The 26582-nt window shown below is 43.3% G+C and overlaps 1 long non-coding RNA gene across 1 annotated transcript in view; it reads left to right on the top strand.

Moving 5' to 3' along the window:
• LOC147709770 (uncharacterized) overlaps positions 1–23107 on the top strand; it is a 56313-nt gene extending 33206 nt beyond the window's left edge. Inside the window, exon 3 of the long non-coding RNA XR_015296728.1 lies at positions 22369–23107. This is a non-coding gene — a long non-coding RNA (uncharacterized LOC147709770). The remainder of the gene's footprint in view (positions 1–22368) is intronic.
• Positions 23108–26582: the final 3475 nt, after the last annotated feature.

Here is a 26582-nt window from a genome sequence, read left to right as displayed (position 1 = left end):
ATACAGAATACAGAATATAACAAGACCCTTGCTCACTTTGCCACTGGATTCAAGATAGCCTGGCTGATGAGGGTTATGCACCCGAAACCGGTCCCAGGATGCTTGTTTCCGGTCCAGGGAAGGCATGGCTTGGCAGTTCGGGCTAGACTGTTCCCATGAGGCACAGGGTCAGACTGATTTGCATATGGCCATGTCTGAACTGGGGTGGCGGAGTGAGCTAAAGAATGGTGATGAATCAAACCCAGATCAGTTGACTGGGGGTGAGTGTTTGATTTGCTCAAATGCTCCGTCCATCATCCCCTTTGGTATCGCTTTGTTCGCCATAAGTTGGCAGGGTATGCTCAGACGTGAGACCCTTGCTCACTTTGCCACTGGATTCAAGCTAGCCTGGCTGATGAGGGTTATGAACCCGAAACCGGTCCCAGGATGCTTGTTTCCGGTCCAGGGAAGGCATGGCTTGGCAGTTCGGGCTAGACTGTTCCCATGAGGCACAGGGTCAGACTGATTTGCATATGGCCATGTCTGAACTGGGGTGGCGGAGTGAGCTAAAGAATGGTGATGGATTAAACCCAGATCAGTTGACGGGGGGTGAGTGTTTGATTTCCTCAAACACTCCGTCCATCATACCCTTTGGTATCGCCATATCTAAATGAAGCCCTGCAGTGACTGTGTCTACACATCAATCAGCCAGTCAACCCACCCATTCCCAACTCGTCACATACTGGCACATGCATCAACAATGCCATTTGCGATTCCTTTTCAGCGAAAATAAAGATTCACTAATAAGGAATAGCAAAAGGCTATACATGTAGAAATTGCTTACAAATTTGCGATTTCTAAACATTCCTTAATTGCGACTCGCATAATTGCGAGTCGCAATTAAGGAATAACTCCCCATTCATTCCTATGGGCCTAGAGGCCTATAGGAATGAATGGGAAGACATTCTCAATTTGCGATTCTCAATTAGAGAATCGCAAATTGAGAATGCAATTTCAAGAGTGCCAGGGTGTCAAAAGTGAGAGTCGTATCAATAGTATCAAACTCCTGTGTAACAAGTATCACATATTTACTGAAATAGAGACCAATCTTATGGAAGGCAAAGGAGACACGGAGAGGTTATGAAATCTGTTCTTCAAAAAGTTTTATATAGATTCAGTAAAGTGAATTTTGAGTCAAAATATGGGGAGACATACATAAAAGGCAAAGAAGAAGTGAAAAGGGGTATATATCACTTCACCACATCAATTCACAACTTAAACATCAAACTCCAATCAATTTATAACAACAACCAAAAGAAATCAATTGGTGATGGTTGTATGCCTGTGCCCAAGCAACAGTAAAGGAGATGATGTAGCTGTCGACGTTTCGGTCTTATATTGCTGCCGTCGTCAAGACCATCATCAGGACCATGAAGTTCATTTGCAGGTAAAATAAACCCCCTGACAAGGGCACGGACGCTCGAGTCTGCTGGTCGGAAAAAAATGTAGGCTGACTACATTTTTTTCCGACCAGCAGACTCGAGCGACGACGAAAGGCAATCCCTGCCTTACTCGGAACACCACCCCCTGCAGGACTTGTACTGCCACAGAGCATTCTAAAACACAGGGGCCACTACCTACAAGACAACACATATCAGTGATTGTTCTATAGTACCAGCGTCCGTGCCCTTGTCAGGGGGTTTATTTTACCTGCAAATGAACTTCATGGTCCTGATGATGGTCTTGACGACGGCAGCAATATAAGACCGAAACGTCGACAGCTACATCATCTCCTTTACTGTTGCTTGGGCACAGGCATACAACCATCACCAATTGATTTCTTTTGGTTGTTGTTATAAATTGATTGGAGTTTGATGTTTAAGTTGTGAATTGATGTGGTGAAGTGATATATACCCCTTTTCACTTCTTCTTTGCCTTTTATGTATGTCTCCCCATATTTTGACTCAAAATTCACTTTACTGAATCTATATAAAACTTTTTGAAGAACAGATTTCATAACCTCTCCGTGTCTCCTTTGCCTTCCATAAGATTGGTCTCTATTTCAGTAAATATGTGATACTTGTTACACAGGAGTTTGATACTATTGATACGACTCCCAACTGAGTTTTAACATTACACAAACAAATCCCTTGTAGCATTTCTTCGACTTAAAATAACCATTGCCCAAGCCTACAAGGGTTCATTGGGTTTCCCCTGTTACGTTTAGGGTGTCAAAAGGACACCGTGTTACACCCCTGAAATCTGCATATGAGAATATCTTGCGCACACACATGCCCCAAGGGTATGTATGTGTGTAAAATGGAACTTTGAAAAATGCACTTAAGTGCATTTTTCAAAGTTTTTGCTAATTACCATGAAGTTCAAATTCATGGTAATTTGCTCCCCCTATTAGCAAAATCACTAGTTTTTTTTTTACTTTAATGCATTGCATTTAAGGAATCTCAATTTGTGATTCCTTAAATGCAATGGCAATTTAAGGAATCGCAATTTAGAGATTACTTGGATGATGCAGCCCAAATACAAAAATACAGGTCGCAAAGGCACAGATTCTGAGAATCTGCCCATTTGCGACCGGTTTTTTCTTTGATGCATGTGGGCCATAGTTGGCAAACGGTGGGGTGAAAGAGATGACTGAAAGCTCAGATCTGTGACTGCAAATCCGAGGTTTAAGGTTCATGCTTCTGCCCTGATAGCAGAAAGAAGGACTCCAAACAGGAACAAAGAAGCAACAGGGAGAGTACAAAACAACCTTTAAACGCTTTGTATGTATGCATGAGAGCGTGTTCTTGTGAGTGAGTGCATGTATGAGCGAAATGTCTGTGTGTCTATGTGTGACTGTGTGAGTGTCAGTGAAGGAGTGAGTCAGAGTGAGTGAGAATGAGAGACAGGACAAGTGAGCACAAGTGAGGATGAATGAGAGTGAGAGAGAAGGACTGGATGAGTCACTATCTGAATGAGTCATAGTCAGAGAATGAGTGAGATAGAGTGAGAAAGAGTGAGAATGAGTGAGATAGATGGAGTAAGAGTGAGAATGAGTGAGATAGAGTGAGTCAGAGTGAGAATGAGTGGGACTGAGGAAGTATACGTGAGATTAAGTGTGTAGGAGTGAATCAGAATAAGATTGAATAAAATCAGGAGGTGTTAATCAGGCAGCGCTTACGAGTCAGGAGGTGGCTGAGTGAGAATGAGTGAGACGGAGTATGGGTGAGTCAGAGTGAGACTGAGTTGAACGGAGACTCAGTGAGAATGAATGAGTCACAGTGAGATTGAGCGAGTCAGAATGATTTAGGATAAGATGGACTTAGTGCGACTAGGTGAGTCAGAGTGAGATTAAGTTAATCAGAATGAGTGAGAGAAAACAAGACTGAGTGAGATTAAGTGAGACAGAGTAAAACACTGGGTGAGTCACTGAGACAGACTGGGTCAGAGTGAGTACAGGTAAGTGAAAGTACTAATGTCATTAAGTAAATGAGGGTAAGGGACAACGATTGATAGAGTAAGACTGAGTGCCAGTGAGTGTGAACAAACACCACTCACACTCTGAGAAGCAGCCAGGCTTACTCATTAGAACTTGGAACAAGGATTGCACTTCACTACTTTTAAAAATCACCAGCCACCACTGCTGTGTCAGCTCATCATAGGGAGGGAAAAAGTTAAAGACTGTCTATAAAGTGTTGTTTTGCTTATATCTTTGGTGTTTGATGAATTAGCATCAAATGCAGCAGTCAGTAGGCACGATCCACCAGGACCAGTGTTTCAGGTTTTATTAGGCAGATCTAATGAGAAGAGAATAAAACGAAGGATTCAACTATGTTTTAATGTACTTATAACTTTGGCACAGTTTCACTATCAACACAAATTGTGGCAGCCATCTTGTATGTTTAGCCAACCCCCAGGGACCACCACCTCCTCTGGGCTCCAATCTAATTAGAGAAGTGTGGGAGGGGGGTCCTGCCCCTCCCCACACTGACCCGGGGACTACAACCTCCTCTGGGCACTAAATATGTTAATGTGGGGGTCCGTTGCAGATCCCCGGGGACCACCGCCTCCACAGGGCTTTAAACTTGTTGAAGCCCTCCATGTCCCTGGGGACCGCCACCCCCCAGGGCCGGCTCCAGTAATGGAGTGCCCACCCCAGGGACATTGCAGTTTGCTCCCACCCTGTCATTGCAAACTCTGCTTCGCTTCATGGAGCGAGAGCAGACAACCTTCTCTCGCTTTCATGAAGCAAAGCAGATTGCTTTTGGACAAGGGTAGCTGCATGTCAGCAGCTCCCCTTTGTCCAAAAGCAATTTGGGCTCCCGCAGGAGGCAGGGAGCCAACTGGGACCACGGATCAGAGGTGGTCCAAGGCCATGCCCCTTTTTACACCACTCTGCAAACGCGCCTCTTGGCACACTGCTGGAGGCGCGTTTGCAGAGTGATGGAGAAAGGGGGCATGGCCTGTGTCCACCTCTCATCAATCCCACTATCTGGGGCCTACTGAAGGTATCAGGTAGGCTAGTTGGACCCTAAGAACCCCCAGCAGCAATAGGGACTTTAATCCCCATCGAAGAGCACGCCAGGGATCGTGTTTGCAGACTGGTGGTCAAAAGGGGCGTGGCCTGCAATGAGTACTTACCAATGCTGCTGTGTGGGACTAACTGGAGGTAATAGGAGGGATAGTTGGCCCCCAAGGTTGTTCTCGGGGTCCAACTACCCCTTCTGTTACCTCCTGTAGAGGTCTTCGGGGGCCAAGCCCCCCTTTCTCCACCACTCTGCAAACGCCCCTCCTGGCACACTATATGTTCGGGGATGAAGTCCACTATTCTCCTGAGGGACTTTGGGGGCTAAGAAGCCCTCCTGGTACCTCCTGTTAGTCCTACGCAGCATAATTCCTAAGGGCTGGTCGGAGGTACCGCCCCCTTTCTCCACCACTCTGCAAACGAGACTACCAGTTAAAGAAGCATTTGTAATGTAATAGATCTCGCATTTGAAAGAGTTAGATGTTGGTGTTGTAAATGTAAACATTTTTACTAATGTTTTTTGAAGTTGAGTGGATGTATGTTGTGTGTAGTGGAATTATGTGGTATGTTGTACAGTGAAATTATGTGAATAGAAAGTATGTGGTATTTAGTGTATAGGTATTATGTAGAGTGGGATTATGTGTTATAGAGAGTAATTATGTGGTATGGTAGTCTGTGTTATGGAGTGATAACCTCAGGTTTAGTCTTCCTCGTTTCCGTAGAAGCTAAACTATGAACTCAATAAGACAAAAAAAAGAAGGAATCACTGAGGAGCACTTCTGGACCTAGTCAGAGGAAGGAGCAGGGCCACTGGAATTATGCAACTGCTTGGCTGCACTGACTTTCGCACAATTAAACATTTTCCGCATTAGCCATATAATCCATCATCTGCTGCCTAATCTACAGATTTGAACAAAAAAAGCCTTGTTTCTAGCTCAAATGTCTCAAACATTATCAAAAATGCAGCGACAAGTGTTACAGCGTGGTGAAGGTCAGTTGCAAACCTAGAATGGTCACCTGTTTCTTATTGCTAAATGGGGGTGCTAAATTGGTACTAATGGTGTGCAAGCAAATCTTGCCACGTTCTGCATTTCTGTTACTTACTTTTGTACCTTTCTTTCTTTTTCTGCCCTTCTCTTGCCTCTTTCTGCTAATCTCTTCTACTTTCTGCACCTCTTTTGCCTCTTTCTGCAGCTCTGTTGCCTCTTTCTGCACCTCACTTGCTTCTTTCTGCACCACTGTTGTTTTTTTCTGCACTTTTCTTGCCTCTTTCTACACCTCTGTTCCGTCTTTCTGCACCCATCTTACCTCTTTCTGCACTTCTCTTCCCTCTTTCTGCATCCCTTGCTTCTTTCTGCACATCTGTAGCTTCTTTCAGCAAATTTCTTGCTTGTTTCTCCACCTCTCTTACTTCTTTCTGCACCCCTCTTGTGTTTTTCTGTACCGCTCTTCCCTCTTTCTACAGTTCTCTTGCATATTTCTGTACCTCTGTTGATTCTCTCTGCACTTCTCTTGCCTTTCAGCATCCCTCTTTGCACCTCTGTTTGATCTTTCTACAGTTCTATTGCCTCTTTCTGCACCTGTCTTGCCTTTCCCTGCACATCTCTTGCCTCTTTATTCACTTCTCATTCTTTCTGCACTTCCCTTGCCTCTTTCTGTACTTCCCTTGCTTCTTTCTGCACTTCTATTGCCTTTTTCTGCACTTATCTTGCCTCTTTCTGCAACCATCTTGCCTCTTTCTGCACCTCTGTTGCTTCTTTCTGCACTTCTCTTGCTTCTTTTTGCTCCCTTATTACCTCTTTCGGCACTCAAGTTCCCCTTTTCTGCACCTCTCTTGTCTCTTTGTGTACCTCTCTTGTCTTTTTACGTACCTCTTTGCCTCTGTCTGCACTTGGCTTGGCTCTTTCTGCACCTCTGTTATTTCTTTCTACACTTCTCTTCCCTCTTTCTGCAATTCCGTTCCTTCTTTCAGCACTTCGCTCACCTCTTTATGTACCTCTGTAACTACTTTCAGCACTTCCCTTGTTTCTTTCTGTACCCCAGCTTGCTCTTTCATATTTTTGCATCCCTATTCACTCTTTCTGCAACTCTCTTGCCTCTCTTTTTCTGCAGTGATCTTGCCTCCTTCTGCACCTCTGTTACTTCTTTGTGCCTTTCTCTTGCCTCTTTCTACATCCATTTTGCTTCTTTCTGCACCCCTCCTTCTACTTTTTGCACCTCTCTTGCCTTTATCTGTACTTCTCTTTCTACATTTCTGTTGCTTGTTTCTGGATGTCTCTTTTGTACCTCTCTTCCCTCTTTCTGTACCTCCCTTGCCTCTTTATGCACCTCTGTTGTTTTTTTCTGTAATTCTCTTGCTTCTTTCAGCACCTTCCTTGCCTCTGTCTGCAACAATGTTGGGTCTTTCTGCAGTTCCCATGCTTCTTTCTGCACCTCTCTTGCCTTTTTCTGCACATCCTTTGCCTCTTTCTGCTCTGTTCTTGCCTCTTTCTGCACTTCTCTTGCTTCTTTCTGTACTACTCTGGCCTATTTCTTCACTTGTATTGCCTCTTTCTGCACCTCTGTTGATCTTTCTGTACTTCTCTTGCCTCTTCCTGCACCTCTGTTTCTTCTTTCTGCACCTCTCTTCCTTCTTTATGCACCTCTCGTCCCTCTTTATGCACATCTCTTCCCTCTTTATGCACCTCTCATTCCTCTTTATGCACCTCCATTGCCTCTTTGTGCATCTCTGTTGTTTTTTTCTGCACTTCTCTTGCCTCGTTCAGCTCCCCCCTTGCCTCTGTCTGCACCAATGTTGGGTCTTCTGCAGTTCTCTTGCTTCTTTCTGCATTTCTTTTGCTTCTTTCCGTTCTTCTCCGGCCTCTTTCTGCACTTCTATTGCCTCTTTCTGCACCTCTGTTGCTTCTTTCTGCATTCCGTGTGCCTCTTTTTGCACTTCACTTCCCTCTCTCTGCCCTTTGCTTCCTTTTTCTGCACCTTTCTTGTTTGTTTCTGCAACTCTCGTCTGTTTTATCACTTCTCTTGCTTCTTTATGAACCTCTATTGCTTTTTTCAAGACTTCTCTTGCCTCTTTCTGCACTTCCCTTGCCTCTTTCTGCACCCCTCTTGTTGTTTTTTTCTGCACTTCTATTGCCTCTATCTGCCCCTCTGTTGCTTCTTTCTGCATTCCTTGTGCCTCTTTTTGCACTTCACTTCCCTCTCTCTGCCCTTTGCTTCCTTTTTCTGCACCTTTCTTGTTTGTTTCCGCAACTCTCGTCTGTTTTATCACTTCTCTTGCTTCTTTATGCACCTCTATTGCTTTTTTCAAGACTTCTCTTGCCTCTTTCTGCACTTCTTTTGCCTGTTTCTGCAACTCTCTTCTTTTTTTATCACTTCTCCTGCTTCTTTCTACACCTCTATGCGTCTTTCTGCATCTCTGTTGCTTCTTTCTGCACTTCTCTTGCCTCTTTCAGCACCCCTCTTGTCTCTGTCTGCACCAATGTTGATTCTTCCTGCAGTTCTCTTGCTTCTTTCTGCACCTCTCTTAGCTTTTTCTGTGCATCTCTTGGCTCTTTCTGCTCTTCCCTTGCCTCTTTCTACACTTCCCTTGCTTCTTTCTGCACTTCTCCGGCCTCTTTCTACACTTCTATTGCCTCTTTCAGTACCTCTGTTGATTTTTTCTGCACTTCTCTTGCCTCTTCAGCGCCCCTCTAGCCTCTGTCTGCACCCCTGTTGGTTCTTTCTGCAGTTCTATTGCCTCTTTCTGTACCCGTCATGCCTTTTCTGTGCATCTCTTGCCTCTTTATGTACTTCTCGTGCCTTTCTGCACTTCTCTTGCCTCTTTCTGCGCTTCCCTTGCATCTTTCTACGCTTCTCTTGGCTTTTTCTGCACTTCTCTTGCCTCTTTCTGCAACCTTGTTGCCTCTTTTGGCACTCAACTTACCTTTTTCTGCACCTCTCTTGTCTCTTTGTGCACCTCTCTTGCCTCTTTATGTACTTTGCTTGCCTCTTTCTGCAACTCTGTTGTTTCTTTCTGCACTTCTCTTCCCTCTTTCTGCATTTCTGTTCCTTCTTTCAGCACTTCTCACACCTCTTTCTGTACCTCTGTTACTTCTTTCAGCACTTCTCTTGCCTCTTTCTGTACCCCTTTTCCATCTTTCTGTACCTCTTGCCTCTTTCTCCACCCTATTCCCTCTTTCTGCTACTCTTTTGCCTGTTTCTGCAACTCTCTTGCCTCTTTCTGCAGTACTCTTGCCTTCTTCTGCCCCTCTGTTGCTTCCTTGTGCGTTTCTATTGCCTCTTTCTGCATCCATTTTGCTTCGTTATTTACCTCTCCTGGTTCTTTCTGCACCCGTTGCTTCATTATGTACCCCTCTTCCCTCTTTCAGGACCCCTCCTTCCACTTTCTGTACCTCTCTTGCCTCTATCTGTACTTCTATTTCTACTTTTCTGTTATTTGTTTCTGGATGTCTCTTGCCTCTTTCTGTACCTCTCTTGCTTCTTTCTGCACATCTCTTTCCTCTTTCTACAACTCCCTTGCCTCTTTCTGCACCTGATGCTTTTTTCTGTACTTCTCTAGCCTTATCTGTGTATTTTTGCCTCCTGCTCTTCTCTTGCCTTTGTCTGCACTTCTCTTGCTTCTTTCTGCACTTCTCTTGCTTCTTTCTGTACTTCCCCGGCCTCTTTACGCACTTCTATTGCCTCTTTCTGCACCTCTGTTGGTTGTTTCTGCACTTCCCTTGCCTCTTTCTCCACCTCTGTGGCTTCTTTTATCACTTGTCTTGATTGTTTTTCCACCTCTCTTGCTTTTTTCTGCACCCCTCTTGCATCTTTCTGCAGCCCTCTTCCCTCTTTCTGCACCTCTCTTCCCACTTTCTACAGTTCTCTTGCCTCTTGCTGTACCTCGGTTGGTTCTTCTGTACTTCTCGTTCCTCTTTAGCATCCCTCTTGCCTCTGTCTGCACCTCTGTTGGTTCTTTCTTTCTGCAATTCTCTTGCCTCTTGCTGCACCTGTTTTGCCTTTCTCTGTGCATCTCTTGCCTCTTTCTGCACTTCTCTTGCTGCTTTCTGAGCTTCTCTTATTTCTTTCTGCACTTCTATGGCCTCTTTCTGCACTTCTATTGCCTCACTCTGCACCTCTGCTGGTTCTTTCTTTACTTCTCTTGTCTCGTTTTGCCCCCTCTTGCCTCTATCTGCACCTCTGTTGCTTCTTTCTGCACTTCTCTTTCTTGTTTCTCTACCTCTCTTGCATCTTTCTGCACCACTCTTGCGTGTTTCCGCACCCCTCTTGCCTTATTTCTGCAATTCTCTTGCCTCTTTCTGCACCTGTTTTGCCTTTCTATGTGCCTCTCTTGCCTCTTTTTGCACTTCTCTTGCTGCTTTCTGAGATTCTCTTGCTTCTTTCTGCACTTCGCAGGCCACTTTCTGCACTTCTATTGCCTCAGTCTGCACCTCTGCTGGTTCTTTCTGTATTTCTCTTGCCTTTTTTTGCACCTCTGTTGCTTCTTTCTGCACTTCACTTCCGTGTTTCTCCACCTCTCTTGCTTCACTCCGCATCCCTCTTGTGTGTTTCTGCATCCCTCTTGCCTTTTTCTGCACATCTCTTGCCTCTTTCTACACTTCTCATGCCTCTTGCTGCACTTCTCTTGCCTCTTTCTGCACTTCTCTTCCTTCTTTCTGTACTTCTCTTGCCTCTTTCTGCAACCTCTGTTGCTTCTTTCTACACTTCTCTCTGGACTTATCTTGCCTCTTTGTGCGCTTCTCTTGCTTCTTTCTGTACTTCTCTTGCCTTATTTTCCACTTATCTTGCCTGTTTCTGCAACCATCTTGCCTCTTTCTGATCCTCAGTTGCTTCTTTTTGCCCTCCTCTTGCTTCTTTCTGTACTTCTCTTGCCTCTTTAGCATCCCTCTTGCCTCTGTCTGCACCTCTGTTGGTTCTTTCTTTCTGCAATTCTCTTGCCTCTTGCTGCATCTGTTTTGCCTTTCTCTGTGCATCTCTTGCCTCTTTCTGCTCTTCTCTTGCTGCTTTCTGAGCTTCTCTTGCTTCTTTCTGCACTTCTCCTGCTGCTTTATGAGATTCTCTTGCTTCTTTCTGCACTTCTCCGGCCTCTTTATGCAATCATCTTGCCTCTTTCTGCACCTCTGTTGCTTTTTTCTGTACTTCTCTTGCTTCTTTTTGCACCCTTGTTGCCTATTTTGGCACTCAACTTACCTTTTTCTGCACCTCTCTTGTCTCTTTGTGCACCTCTCTTGCCTCTTTATGCACTTCGCTTGCCTCTTTCTGCAACTCTGTTGTTTCTTTCTGCACTTCTCTTCCCTCTTTCTGCATTTCTGTTCCTTCTTTCAGCACTTCTCACACCTCTTTCTGTACCTCTGTTACTTCTTTCAGCACTTCTATTGCCTCTTTCTGTACCCCTTTTCCATCTTTCTGTACCTCTTGCCTCTTTCTGCACCCTATTCCTTCTTTCTGCAACTCTTTTGCCTGTTTCTGCAACTCTCTTGCCTCTTTCTGCAGTTCTCTTGCCTTCTTCTGCCCCTCTGTTGCTTCTTTGTGCCTTTCTCTTGCCGCTTTCTGCATCCATTTTGCTTCTTTCTTTACCTCTCCTGCTTCTTTCTGCACCCGTTGCCTCATTCTGTACCCCTCTTCCCTCTTTTAGGACCCCTCCTTCCACTTTCTGCACCTCTCTTGCCTCTATCTGTACTTCTCTTTCTACATTTCTGTTGTTTGTTTCTGGATGTCTCTTGCCTCTTTCTGCACCTCTCTTGCTTCTTTCTGCACATCTCTTTCCTCTTTCTACATCTCCCTTGCCTCTTTCTGCACCTGATGCTTTTTTCTGTACTTCTCTTGCCTTTTTCTGTGTATTTTTTGCCTCCTTCTGCTCTTCTCTTTCCTTTTTCTGCACTTCTCCTGCTTCTTTCTGCACTTCTCTTGCTTCTTTCTGTACTTCCCCGGCCTCTTTATGCACTTCTATTGCCTCTTTCTGCACATCTGTTGGTTGTTTCTGCACTTCCCTTGCCTCTTTCTCCACCTCTGTGGCTTCGTTTAGCACTTGTCTTGATTCTTTTTCCCCCTCTCTAGCTTCTTTCTGCACCCCTCTTGCGTCTTTCTACACCCCTCTTCCCTCTTTCTGCACCTCTCTTCCCACTTTCTACAGGTCTCTTGCCTCTTTCTGTACCTCTGTTGGTTCTTCTGTACTTCTCTTGCCTCTTTAGCATCCCTCTCGCCTCTGTATGCACCTCTATTGGTTCTTTCTTTCCGCAATTCTTTTGCCTCTTTCTGCACCTGTTTTGCCTTTCTCTGTGCACCTCTTGCTTCTTTCTACATTTCTGTTGCTTGTTTCTAGGCTTCTCCTGCCTCTTTCGGCACCTCTCTTGCTTCTTTCTACATCCCTCTTCCCTCTTTCTGTGCACCTCTCTTGCATGATTCTGCACCTCTCTTGCCTCTTTCTATAGTTCTCTTGCCTTTTCTGCATCTCTGTTGCTTCTTTCTGCACTTCTCTTGCCTCTTTCTGCATCCATGTTGCTTCTTTCTGCACCCTCCTTCTACTTTCTGCACCTCTCTTGCCTCTATCTGCAATTCTCTTTCTACATTTCTGTTGCTTGTTTCTGGATGTCTCTTGCCTCTTACTGCATCTCGTGTGCTTCTTTTTGTACCTCTCTTCCCTCTTTCTGCACCTCCCTTGCCTCTTTTTGCACCTGTGTTGCTTTTTACTGTACTTCTTTTGCCTCTTTCAGCACCTTCCTTGCCTCTGTCTGCACCAATGTTGGGTCTTTCTGCAGTTCTCATGCTTCTTTCTGCACCTCTCTTACCTTTTTCTGCACATCCTTTGCCTCTTTCTGCACTTCTCTTGCTTCTTTCTGTACTACTATGGCCTATTTATGCACTTTTATTGCCTCTTTCTGCACCTCTGTTGAACTTTCTGTACTTCTCTTGCCTCTACCTGTACCCCTCTTGCCTCTTTCTGCACCTCTGGTTTTTTCTTCTGCACTTCTCTTGCCTGCAACTCTATCGCCTCTTTCTGCAGTTCTCTTGCCTTCTTCTTCCCCTTTGTTGCTTCTTTGTGCCTTTCTCTTGCCTCTTTCTGCATCCATTTTGCTTCTTTCTTTACCTCTCCTGCTTCTTTCTGCACCTGTTGCCTCATTCTGTACCCCTCTTCCCTCTTTTAGGACCCCTCCTTCCACTTTCTGCACCTCTCTTGCCTCTCTCTGTACTTCTCTTTCTACATTTCTGTTGTTTGTTTCTGGATGACTCTTGCCTCTTTCTGCACCTCTCTTGCTTCTTTCTGCACATCTCTTTCCTCTTTCTACAATTCTCTTGCCTCTTTCTGCACCTGATGCTTTTTTCTGTACTTCTCTTGCCTTTTTCTGTGTTTTTTGTGCCTCCTTCTGCTCTTCTATTTCCTTTTTCTGCACTTCTCCTGCTTCTTTCTGCACTTCTCTTGCTTCTTTCTGTACTTCCCCGGCCTCTTTCTGCACTTCTATTGCCTCTTTCTGCACATCTGTTGGTTGTTTCTGCACTTCCCTTGCCTCTTTCTCCACCTCTGTGGCTTCTTTTAGCACTTGTCTTGATTCTTTTTCCCCCTCTCTTGCTTCTTTCTGCACCCCTCTTGTGTCTTTCTACACCCCTCTTCCCTCTTTCTGCACCTCTCTTCCCACTTTCTACAGTTCTCTTGCCTCTTTCTGTACCTCTGTTGGTTCTTCTGTACTTCTCTTGCCTCTTTAGCATCCCTCTCGCCTCTGTATGCACCTCTGTTGGTTCTTTCTTTCCGCAATTCTCTTGCCTCTTTCTGCAACTGTTTTGCCTTTCTCTGTGCACCTCTTGCCTCTTTCTGCACTTCTCTTGCTTCTTTCTACATTTCTGTTGCTTGTTTCTAGGCTTCTCCTGCCTCTTTCGGCACCTCTCTTGCTTCTTTCTACATCCCTCTTCCCTCTTTCTGTGCACCTCTCTTGCCTGATTCTGCACCTCTCTTGCCTCTTTCTATAGTTCCCTTGCCTTTTTCTGCATCTCTGTTGCTTCTTTCTGCACTTCTATTGCGTCTTTCTGCATCCATGTTGCTTCTTTCTGCACCCTCCTTCTACTTTCTGCACCTCTCTTGACTCTATCTGCAATTCTCTTTCTACATTTCTGTTGCTTGTTTCTGGATGTCTCTTGCCTCTTACTGCATCTCTTGTGCTTCTTTTTGCACCTCTCTTCCCTCTTTCTGCACCTCCCTTGCCTCTTTATGCACCTGTGTTGCTTTTTACTGTACTTCTTTTGCCTCTTTCAGCACCTTCCTTGCCTCTGTCTGCACCAATGTTGGGTCTTTCTGCAGTTCTCATGCTTCTTTCTGCAACTCTCTTACCTTTTTCTGCACATCCTTTGCCTCTTTCTGCACTTCTCTTGCTTCTTTCTGTACTACTATGGCCTATTTATGTACTTTTATTGCCTCTTTCTGCACCTCTGTTGAACTTTCTGTACTTCTCTTGCCTCTACCTGTACCCCTCTTGCCTCTTTCTGCACCTCTGGTGTTTTTTTTCTGCACTTATCTTGCCTTTATCTGCAACTCTATCGCCTCTTTCTGCAGTTCTCTTGCCTTCTTCTTCCCCTTTGTTGTTTCTTTGTGCCTTTCTCTTGCCTCTTTCTGCATCCATTTTGCTTCTTTCTTTACCTCTCCTGCTTCTTTCTGCACCTGTTGCCTCATTCTGTACCCCTCTTCCCTCTTTTAGGACCCCTCCTTCCACTTTCTGCACCTCTCTTGCCTCTCTCTGTACTTCTCTTTCTACATTTCTGTTGATTGTTTCTAGATGTCTCTTGCCTCTTTCTGCACCTCTCTTGCTTCTTTCTGCACACCTCTTTCCTCTTTCTACAACTCCCTTGCCTCTTTCTGCACCTGATGCTTTTTTCTGTACTTCTCTTACCTTTGTCTGTGTATTTTTTGCCTCCTTCTGCTCTTCTCTTGCCTTTTTCTGCACTTCTCTTGCTTCTTTCTGCACTTCTCCTGGTTCTTTCTGTACTTCCACCGCCTCTTTTTGCACTTCTATTGCCTCTTTCTGCACATCTGTGGCTTCTTTTAGCACTTGTCTTGATTGTTTTTCCCCCTCTCCTGCTTCTTTCTGCACCCCTCTTGCGTCTTTCTGCACCCCTCCTCCCTCTTTCTGCACCTCTTTTCCCACTTTCTACAGTTCTCCTGCCTCTTTCTGTACCGCTGTTGGTTCTTCTGTACTTCTCTTGCCTCTTTAGCATCCCTCTCGCCTCTGTCTGCACCTCTGTTGGTTCTTTCTTTCCGCAAATCTCTTGCCTCTTTCTGCACCTGTTTTGCCTTTCTCTGTGCACCTCTTGCCTCTTTCTGCACTTCTCTTGCTTCTTTCTACATTTCTGTTGCTTGTTTCTAGGCTTCTCCTGCCTCTTTCGGTACCTCTCTTGCTTCTTTCTACATCCCACTTCCCTCTTTCTGTGCACCTCTCTTGCCTGATTCTGCACCTCTCTTGCCTCTTTCTATAGTTCTCTTGCCTTTTTCTGTATCTCTGTTGCTTCTTTCTGCACTTCTCTCGCCTCTTTCTGCATCCATGTTGCTTCTTTCTGCACCCTCCTTCTACTTTCTGCACCTCTCTTGCCTCTATCTGCAATTCTCTTTCTACATTTCTGTTGCTTGTTTCTGGATGTCTCTTGCCTCTTACTGCATCTCTTGTGCTTCTTTTTACACCTCTCTTCCCTCTATCTGCACCTCCCTTGCCTCTTTATGCACCTGTGTTGCTTTTTACTGTACTTCTTTTGCCTCTTTCAGCACCTTCCTTGCCTCTGTCTGCACCAATGTTGGGTCTTTCTGCAGTTCTCATGCTTCTTTCTGCACCTCTCTTACCTTTTTCTGCACATCCTTTGCCTCTTTCTGCACTTCTCTTGCTTCTTTCTGTACTACTATGGCCTATTTATGCACTTTTATTGCCTCTTTCTGCACCTCTGTTGAACTTTCTGTACTTCTCTTGCCTCTACCTGTACCCCTCTTGCCTCTTTCTGCACCTCTGGTGTTTTTTTTCTGCACTTCTCTTGCCTCTATCTGCAACTCTATCGCCTCTTTCTGCAGTTCTCTGGCCTTCTTCTTCCCCTTTGTTGCTTCTTTGTGCCTTTCTCTTGCCTCTTTCTGCATCCATTTTGCTTTTTTCTTTACCTCTCCTGCTTCTTTCTGCACCTGTTGCCTCATTCTGTACCCCTCTTCCCTCGTTTAGGACCCCTCCTTCCACTTTCTGCACCTCTCTTGCCTCTCTCTGTACTTCTCTTTCTACATTTCTGTTGTTTATTTCTGGATGTCTCCTGCCTCTTTCTGCACCTCTCTTGCTTCTGTCTGCACATCTTTTTCCTCTTTCTACAACTCCCTTGCCTCTTTCTGCACCTGATGCTTTTTTCTGTACTTCTCTTGACTTTTTCTGTGTATATTTTGCCTACTTCTGCTCTTCTCTTGCCTTTTTCTGCACTTCTCTTGCTTCTTTCTGCACTTCTCTTGCTTCTTTCTGTACTTCCCCGGCCTATTTCTGCACTTCTATTGCCTCTTTCTGCACATCTGTTGGTTGTTTCTGCACTTCCCTTGCCTCTTTCTCCACCTCTGTGGCTTCTTTTAGCACTTGTCTTGATTGTTTTTCCCCCTCTCCTGCTTCTTTCTGCACCCCTCTTGCGTCTTTCTGCACCCCTCCTCCCTCTTTCTGCACCTCTCTTCCTACTTTCTACAGTTCTCTTGCCTCTTTCTGTACCTCTGTTGGTTCTTCTGTACTTCTCTTGCTCTTTAGCATCCCTCTCACCTCTGTCTGCACCTCTGTTGGTTCTTTCTTTCCGCAAATCTCTTGCCTCTTTCTGCACCTGTTTTGCCTTTCTCTGTGCACCTCTTGCCTCTTTCTGCACCTCTCTTGCCTCTTTCTATAGTTCTCTTGCCTTTTTCTGCACTTCTGTTGATTCTTTCTGCACTTCTTGTGCCTCTTTCAGCTCCCCTCTTGTCTCTGTCTGCACCTCTGTTGATTCTTTCTGCAGCTCTCTTGCCTCTTTCTACACCTGTCTTGCTTTTTCCGTGAATCTCTTGCCTCTTTTTACACTTCTCATGCCTATTTCTGTAATTCTCTTGCCTCTTTCTGCACTTCTCTTACCTATTTCTGCACTGCTCTTGCTTCTTTCTGCTCCTCTCTTGTTTCTTTTTGTACTCCAGTTGCCTCTTACTGCACTTGTCTTCCCTCTTTGTGCACCTCTCTTGTCTCTTTGTGCACCTCTTTGCTTCTTTCTGCACTTCTCTTGCCTCTTTCTGTACCTCTGGTGCTTCTTTCTGCACTTCTCTTCCCTCTTTGCACATTTCTGTTCCTTCTTTCAGCACTTCTCTTGCCTCTTTCGGTACCCCTGTTCCCTCTTTCTGCACCTCTCTTGCCTGTTTCTTCAACTCTCTTGCCTCTTTTTGCAGTTCTCTTTCCTGTTTGTGCAACTCTCTTGCCTCTTTCTACTCTTCTCTTGTCTCTTTCTACACTTGTCTTGCCTCTTTCTGCACTTCTCTTGCCTCTTTCTGCACATTTATTACTCTTTCTGCATCTCTCTTATTTTTTTCTACACTTCTCTTGAAATGGGAAGTGCAAGCTGTTAATTTTAAAGGTCTGCATGCTCTCATGACTGAGGTATATGTCTACTTTTACATGTATTCTCACATGTGTTATGGATCTGAAGATAATAGCTTAAAATGGGGTCGCTTCTCTTATAGATGGTCAAATCTTGTTAGTTCTGCTCTGTCATTCGGTTGCACAGGCAGACATGTTTTATGTAGGTGTTATAGAGCCCCTCAAATGTACTATTGAATATGCATGTGCCCTGTATTAGGAGCAGAAAGGGATACATGCACCATCTTGTACACAAATTTACAGAGTATGTTGTCTGAAACACAGATATTCAAGTTTTTGTACATTTAATTTTATGTAACATGTCACCAGGTAAAAGCAGAGACACACACATGCATACCTTCACAAACTTGGGCAGACTTGCAAAAGTGATAGGGTTAGGATTGCTGTTTTACATTTGGTAGGCCAACAAATTCTGAACAGTCGATGAACAGTAAACCTTCAAGAGAAAAGGGAGGTTTAAGACATCTTGGGAAAAGGATTAATAATTAGGCTACTTTGTACGAATCTGTGGAAAGGTACAGTCGAAGTAGGCTTCTTTCTGCACCTCTGTTGCTTCTTTCTGTACTTCTCTTGCTTCTTTTTGCACCTTTCTTACTCTTTCTGGACTTATGTTGCCTTTTTCTGCACTTCTCTTGCTTATTGTTGCACCTTTCTCGCTCTTTCTGCACATGTCCAACCTATGTAGGCATATTTAGAAATTAGGATTTAAAAAACCTTAGACATTCACTGAAAAAAACAGAGGTTTCAGGAAAATTATAGTTAGGAATTAGCAGTTAAAAAGCCTTTCAAATTTACTGAAAAAACACAGGTTTCAGGGATGTTATAGTTAGTTGGACTTTCACTCGTAAAGAAAAACAGAGAAATGTGTCCGTTATAGGTTACAAATGGGGGTGGGGTCGCACACTACTCACACACCGGCGGTATCGCCCCTAAGGACTCGGGTTAATGTAGCTACGTGTTCCGTGATGCATCTTCTTTCGATTCTCTGCTATCTTCGCTGTCTTCGCCATCCCTGGACACGTGTTTCAGGGTATCACCCCTTGTCAGCAGGGATAGGCCGTGTTCTGGGGTTGCCGGTGGCTGCCAAATATCTGCCAGGTTTAGTACCACTCAGGCGCGCAGGTGCGGGGTCCCAGGCTCGTCAGCCAACTGCTCAAGGGAGCTTTAACATTACAAATGGGGGTGGGGTCGCACACTACTCACACACCGGCGGTATCGCCCCTAAGGACTCTGGTTAATGTAGTTACATGTTCCGCGGTGCATCTTCATTCGATTCTCTGCTATCTTCGCTGTCTTCGCCATCCCTGGACACGTGTTTCGGGGTATCACCCCTCGTCAGCAGGGATAGGCAACCCCAGAACACGGCCTATCCCTGCTGACGAGGGGTGATACCCCGAAACACGTGTCCAGGGATGGCGAAGACAGCGATACTGCCGGTGTGTGAGTAGTGTGCGACCCCACCCCCATTTGTAGTGTCCGTTATAGGTAGTGGAGCTAACTATAACTCACACACCCGCAATGCTCTCGCTGGGTAATCTGCAGGGCTGGTGTAAACCAGAGGACATAGGTCCATGTCCCTGTGATAATTTTTCATCACAGGATACACTGCACTTTATAATGTTCTGTGACTCTTACAATGAAATTCGCAGGAGATTTTTAGTTCCTCAATTGAGGGGAAAGGCCTTTTTACAGGTTAGACCGGCATTTCTTTATCTCCAACTGCTAAATAAGACATGGGATATTTTTAATATTAAGCAAAAAGAATGTAAAAAGAATGTGTGGGCAATGCACTGCGTGGTTGAAAAAGATTCGGAGACCTCGTTAGTCCCCTCACAGAATCCCGTTAGCGCTTAGCTCAGCCTCTGTTAGCCAGCCGTTATCACGTTTACACTCGCCCACGGAGTGTTCCTTCAAACGCTAATTTATTTCATTCTATTCGTTACAGCACCGCATTAAAGCTGCATTTATACGTGAGCATTTTTCAGTTCATTCTGTTACTCCCCGATTGCCGCAACCCGCTTACAGACTCATTTTCACTTTCCCTGGGTGCGCCCTTTATTCTACAGTACTTTCAGCCGACTTGGCAACCCATACTACTTTTACCGGTTTCCTCTATACTCATCACACACGCATGTTTTTTTAATCACCACTGGGAAACGTTTGTTTTTAAACATCGTTATATGACCACAATACCATGTAATTTTGATGCAAATGTAGATCGTTCTTATTTTCAGAGCTCCTTGAGAAAGGGCAACTGGCCCGAAATGCATTGGAGCGACGATGATTTTGTATAAAGTCATGTGAATTGGATGAAATTAATCCACTAATGAAAGACTAGCAACAATACATTTAAATTAAAGAAACTTTGAAAAATCAACGGAGTCTATCCATATTTGAACCAGAGGGAGTGCCCAAATACTGGGATGTGCACACTGACTGTGTTCACACACATCTAAGACTCATATTTTTAATATTGCCAGTTTTCTAGTTGCAGTGGTTCGTCTTAGGAAAAAAAGGTATCCAATGCTAAACATTACATGAAAATGTGTGTTTTATTTTTTTATGAAATTTTAAGCTTTAATGTATTTTATAATTGATCCTGTTGTATTAATTCTTCTTTTAACATCGCCCATACGTCTTATTGATCATATTATTGTATTATATTGTGTATCGTGTACTGTACTTTTATGATTTTAATTTATCGAATAAAGTGATTTCACTGACTGACTGACTGACAGTACAGGCATAGTAACAATCAATTTTTTTTGTAAACAGTCCGTAATAACATGGATTTTCCTTCTTGGAGTCGAGACTTCCTAAAGCTCTGAGGGAGAGAAAGGGTCCACAAAAGTGCATGTGCATTCAATATAATAAATTAATAACCATCATACAAAAGCAGGAGCCTAGAGTTAGTAAAGTCTGCCTGACCTCCAATTGACGAATACGGACTTTAAAAGTGCCTGTGCCTAAAGTGCAAAGGGATCTGAAGATTGAATACAATGATCCAAAATCTGGTTTGGTTCAAACTATCTAAGAAAATAATAAGAGCGATAAAAACAATTATAATGAAGACCAGGAAGTATAGCAGCAAAAGTTTATGCCGTAAGAGTTAATGGCATGACCTGTCATGCAGTACAGTTCCATGTTTAGTACAAAACAAAATTAATGGATAGCTACTTATATAAAATCATTTAGGAAATATTAAAATACAAAAGGATTACGTCAGTTACATGGTCAAAGCGTGTTATCTACTAATCCATATTTTACCTAGAAAGTTTGCAACGTCACAGAGAATTAGTATGCTGGAGTCAGATTTTCAGGCATGCAACGCATCACTGTGACAGCGGGTACCTAGCTGTTTGCAAATAGGAGCTATCCGCCTAGATCTCAATTGGTGGTACCTAGTGCATGCCAAAAGTATGTGACTATCATATGCACTCATACACCCATACAGACACTCACAAACCGCCAATCACCCATTGAATTACTCACACACCTAGGCATTCATGCAAACAATCAATCACACTTCCCTTTACTCACCTATACAGTTATACAAACACCACTTCCCTTATTTATATTTCCGGGGTGCAACAGGGTGTCCTTTTGACACTCTAGTTATGATGGGATAAACTCTCATCTAGTTGCGCACTGTTCACATGGTGTTGTCCTACACCTTAGTTAATTATACATTATCAACTCTGTATACAATTGTCAATCAGTTATTTAATATCATAATCTGATTCTCTTAAATCAATCAACTAGTAATACATTCCATAATCTTTGTACAATTGTAAATGACTTTTTGTCACAATATTTACTTTTATGCAATATTCTCTATAATGACATTTCATAATCAATCATGATTTGAAACATTTCACATTTTTTCAATTCCTGCCCAATGCATTTCGGCACTGAATAGTGCCTTCATCAGGGGATGATCTCTCAATATTGTTTGTGTGCTCAGTCAGCCAATGCTTTCTGGGATTTGGTGTTCTTATCTGGACTGGTTATAACGACCTGGTTATAAAATGTCATTATAGAGAATATTGCATAAATGTAAATATTGTGACAAAAAGGCAATTACAATTGTACAAAGATTATGGAATGTATTACTAGTTGATTGATTTAAGAGAATCAGATTATGATATTAAATAACTGATTGACAATTGTATACAAAGTTGATATTGTATAATTAACTAAGGTGTAGGACAACACCATTTGAACAGTGCGCAACTAGATGAGAGTTTATCCCATCATAACTAGTGTTTCAACCACAGGCGTGACAAACCTGAATAGTTGCAGCACCACTAGATTAGATTGAAAATATTAGTTTAGATAGGAGTGCTCCTCACACACCCCCTGAACTGTTCTTTTGACACTCTGGCACCCTTGAAATTGCATTCTCAATTTGTGATTCTCTCATTGCAAATCGCATATTGAGAATGTCTTCCCATTCATTCCTATGGGGCTCCTAGCCCACAGGAATGAATGGGAAGGAATTCCTTATTTGCGAATCTCAATTTATGATTCACAAATAAGGAATATGTTGGATTCGCGGAATTTTAGTAAATCCTACATACATTGCATTTTGCGATTCTCTAATTGTGATTCAGACACTCAGGCACCCATACAGGTACTCAGACAACCAATCATTAACCCATATAGACACTTGTGTAGTTACTCACCAACCCATGCAGCCGCTTACACACCAACTGACAGACTAATACAGATATTCACACAGATTAGTCACTAACCCATACATTCAGTAAAACACGTTTAATCAGTCACTTATACAGTCAGTCACGCACCTACTAAATCATCCATTCAAACACTTAGTCATTCTTCAATACACCTTGGTGTGTGTATATAGATATATAATGAAAGAGTGAAGCTATAAAAACAGAGGAGCTTATTAAATGGACTCACTCATGTTTGTTAAAAGGGCCCTCACTCACCAACCTAGTTGATGACATGCTTCATCATTGGGCCCCCAGCAGAGAGGCCGAGTGCCTCTCCGGTGTGTTATGACGCCTGATTGCAGCAGAGCAGGTTTTTTTGGGTGACAAGTGCTGGTGCATAAGGTGAGATTAAAATGGGCTTACTGCTTCCCAAGAAAATTTTAAGTAGGTGGAGAGTAAGGCCAGGTTAAAAAGTCAAAGTGGATGCTGTGATTGAGTAAATTGCTCAAGTGCATCCAAGGTTTAGCTTGTCTATATCTTTACAGCTTCATAATTGTATTGATTGTATTCTTCATTTGCTCCTTAGATATTTAATCTGCTCCTCCACCATCCCCTCTCAATGACAGCTCCTACTACGCCTGCGCTTGTCAATGGAGGCGCCGGACAGATCTCGCTCTTCTGTGACCGGCATCAAGAATCCTTTCCAGAGTCCACTGCATGAAGGACCCTTCGATGAGGGAAGGATGTGCTTTGCTGACACCTCTGCGTCTTTCTGATCATACCCCTTTAGACAGAATATTAGACAGCCCTGTGTGAACCCAAAGCATTCAGGAACTCCCTGTACATTGAAGATTACTTGTGGCAGACAGACACGTGTCTGGATAAGATCAACCCCATGACTTCTGAAGATAGATTTGCATAGCCCATCTCTGACAATACCTTTTAGCTTGATCAGCGGTGGGGGCTCTTTAGGGATCATATGGAGACCGATGCACATCATGAGTGTCTGATAAGAGTATTTGTTGAGCCAGACACAAAGCCTGATTTACTTTTGACAATACCAGCTGACCCCCTTGACACTGTCCCTTGGATGAGGGCAGAGCTCCCCTTGACACTGTCCCTTGGATGAGGGCAGGGGCTATAGGTAGATTCAGATCCAGGTGTTGTGTTACTTTGCCTTCTGTCTTTCTTCCATCTGTATCCTTATCTTGTACACTGTGTTACTGTTTCAGAGAAAAGGAAGAATGCCTTGCTTGTAGTTCTGTAATTGATTTAAAAAATGTTGAAACTTCAAATACGCAATAAAATCTTAATGCTTTACCATTGTGGGGTGTCATTCTTATTTGCACTGCACAGAGATTTTATTACTGTACATTGCACTAAAGTAAACAGTGAGGTTTTAATGGACAAACCCTTTGAGAGCCAAAAACCTTTACTTTATTGTTTGCTCTGGTTCATTGGCCCATTAATGTAAGTAAATACAAAATGTATGCCACAATTTAAAAGTATAAAATCTTGATAGTATACTTCAGCTAAACAAATTCTTTTGCTTCATAAATGCTAAAGAAAAACAATTGAATCACAGAAATCATATCATTCACGACATTAAAAATAAACTCCATAAAAATATTTACACCCTTTGCATTCAATCTAACATCAGGACTTGATTAATTTTAAGCTTATACCTCATGCCTTCTGCAAAAAGCTGGATAGAGCAAACAGTATGCAAGTATTAGTATCTGTTTTGAATGTCATCAACATCAGCCTTTTTTGGCTGAGTTCACACCATGAAAGTATATTAACAACATTAGAAAATATCTTAATAAAAATGCAAAACTAGACAAAACGTCGTAAAATGATTCATTTAAAACCTCAGTTGGATATTAGAAATGACAAAAATAGGGTGGGGAAGAAGTAAAAAAGAATCAAAGGGACTGATTTGGATCTTGGCAGATGGGATACTCCATCACATAGGTGACGGACATGCCGTCCGCCGAAATATGAATCCCATAATACCTTATGGTATTTAGATTTGACATCCACTGAAATCTGAATCAGGCCCTCAGTAGTCAGACAGCTTGCAAACCAAACCAAGTTGACTGTTCTGGTTGGTTAAATAAATCACAAACAGTCTACTAAAACCTCAGTTTTGGATCTGGTGAGTATTCCGCCTGTGGGTTGAAAAAGCCTCCGAGGAGCCAAGAGATATACATAGGGCGATGGATAACAATGAGTGTCTTCTTTCCAAGGCTGATATGTTCAGTAGTTTATACATACATGTAATAGATTGGTTCCATGGTAATACGCAAATAACACAGTAGTAATTAACTGATCGTCATTAAAAGACAAAAGCTAAAAACATGTAAAGTACGGTCCATAGTCCATCCAAAACTAACTAGGGTACACAATTCAATATCTCTTCATTCGATCACATAGCAATGGATCATAAAAAAGACATGAAAGGGCACAATATACAAAAGCGGCAAAACAAAAATAGCTACAAAAGAGTAAAATAAGAAGGCATTAGATAAAGTGCAAAAGATATCAATGTAAAAATGCTAAGACCCTAAAAACAGTGAATACATCAAGTACCAAGTGTATATGTGCCATCAATATATTTAAATGTATAAAAGAGTAACAGATTCAAACACATCATGCCCAATAAATACCATTATTAAAACAGCATTGACTTTCGCAACTGTAGAGCGTTCCTTGAAAAGAACCAACTGCTCTGCATACCAATTGGCATTCCAGCTGCTGAAGAAAAAGTAGCACAGCTGTCCACCTCCTGAAGTTTGGATTTCATAAAAGTGGAATTACCTTTTGACCAAGAGGCCATAAAACGTACAAAACAATACTAGGTGCAACAGCGACTAGGTGAGGTCTCATCACGAGGGCATAGTAAAATGTCGGCAGATACAAATTGTCCTTAGGGGAACCACAGAAATCATCTGCTAGAGCAGGTTCGAAAGTGTGTTAATAGCACCCTTTCCCAGGAATTCTGTACAAGAACCAGGAAGGGAGGTACAGCGTCCACTGTTTGGACAAGGGGGAAATCTCTGACAGATAGTTTCCCTTCTTCCTCCCTCTCTTGACCGGCCTTTCTATGGGAGAGGAAGCAATCCTCTATCCACCCTTTACCCTCCTTAGTAATGCTTCTAGGGTGGTCAAAGACATGAGGAAAGCCTAAGGCAAGGGTGGTCTCTCTAATACATCTGAGCCACGGGGATGCTAGGACCATGGTGACAGGAGAGGCAGTCAGAGATAAAGAGACGGCTAACATCAGCATCTTAATTTAGCCAAATAGAGCACCATAGAAATAAGGGAGTGAGGCGTATATGATCCTTGACATATTCCAGTCCAAACTCCTGATGGACTATAAAATGCGAGGTAGATGACGGAACCCCCAAGGGCAGTCAACAGACTCTGTTCTCTTCCACTAGTGCCCTTATGATGTCCCTTGGCCTCATATTCATGAACCATATATCAGGGAAGGAAGACACTTCCTCATGAAAATGTCTAAAATAGGAATAATAGGCTTGCCCCCAAGGTAGTCACTAGAGAGAAGACAGACCCAACCGAGCAAGAATACCGGCTTACTCTACTCAAAACACACAGGGACCATGAACAACCTTAATGAACATCATCCCCAAATACGGGAACTGGCTCGCTCTAGCAATGGATTCCTGACAAACACAAATGGGGCAGGTTTTGATCTTATGTGGTCCACATACCATTATGAGTGTCTGACAGATTAGTCTGCAGACCTAGCTTCTCCAAAAAAACAACAAGGAATGTAATCAACTGCTTCAAGCCATTTGCAGTCCTGGCCAGTAGCACAGCGTCATCCGCATAAAGGAGAGCCGGCGTGGGCTCACTTCTCACTACGGGCACATCAGCCCCCACATTTACTACAACGGAATCAAACTAATTAATGTAGAGCAGGTATAGGATCAGGGAAAGCAAACACCCCTGCCTGACCCCACAATTACCTGAGAAGGTTTGTGTGCACTCAGCATTGTTGCCATATCTCACTGACAATTTCAAGTTGTTGTAAAAATGCAACAAGATCCGCCTCCGGGCATGAAGATGTTAACATGACCCTTGATCCTTGATATATTGTAGTCCATGACTGGTTAACAAAGTCAAAGGCGCTGGATAAATACAAGAAGGCCAGTTGAAGGGAAGAACCCATGGCATCCTTATATTTAGCTACTAGCGGCTGAGGATTAAGGGAGTGCACAGTAGTTCCAAGGCCTGTCCTGAACCCATACTGCACTGGGGAAATTATGTCATTTCATGATGTCCACTCTAACAAGCGATCCAGTACTATGCGCCCAATTATTTTTGTGACTGAATCAAGGAGGGTGATGGATTGATAGCATGCATGGTCCACCAAGCTGCCCTTCTTCAAAACTGGAACAAAATCCTATTTGCACCAAGATACGGGAATGCATGTCTTAGACACAGTGTTAAAGACATTGGCATGTAAAGGTGACCAAAATTCCATATTTGTCTTATAGGTCCATAGAGACCCCATGTGGTCCAGGGGTCTTTTTGACAAGGCTATTTTTATTAGATTTAAAACCTCTTTATTAGTAAAGATAATGCCTAATGGCAAGGGTACATCAAGCAGCCCGTCTACCTCACAGCTGGTATTGGATAAATAGATATTACTAAAAAGCATGTTCCATATATCAGGCCGATATGAGAAGTTGCTAAGTCAGGGGGGTAAAGACTGCACTAACTGTCTTCCAATCGACTTGGGTGCCCCTAGCATGAAAAGCAACCTCTAAGGTT

The sequence above is a fragment of the Lissotriton vulgaris genome, chromosome 6 (genome assembly GCF_964263255.1).
Source record: "Lissotriton vulgaris chromosome 6, aLisVul1.2, whole genome shotgun sequence".
Lineage (NCBI taxonomy): Eukaryota > Metazoa > Chordata > Amphibia > Caudata > Salamandridae > Lissotriton > Lissotriton vulgaris.
The sequence above is the reverse complement of the archived record's forward strand: the minus strand, read 5'-3'. Positions and strand labels throughout refer to the sequence as shown.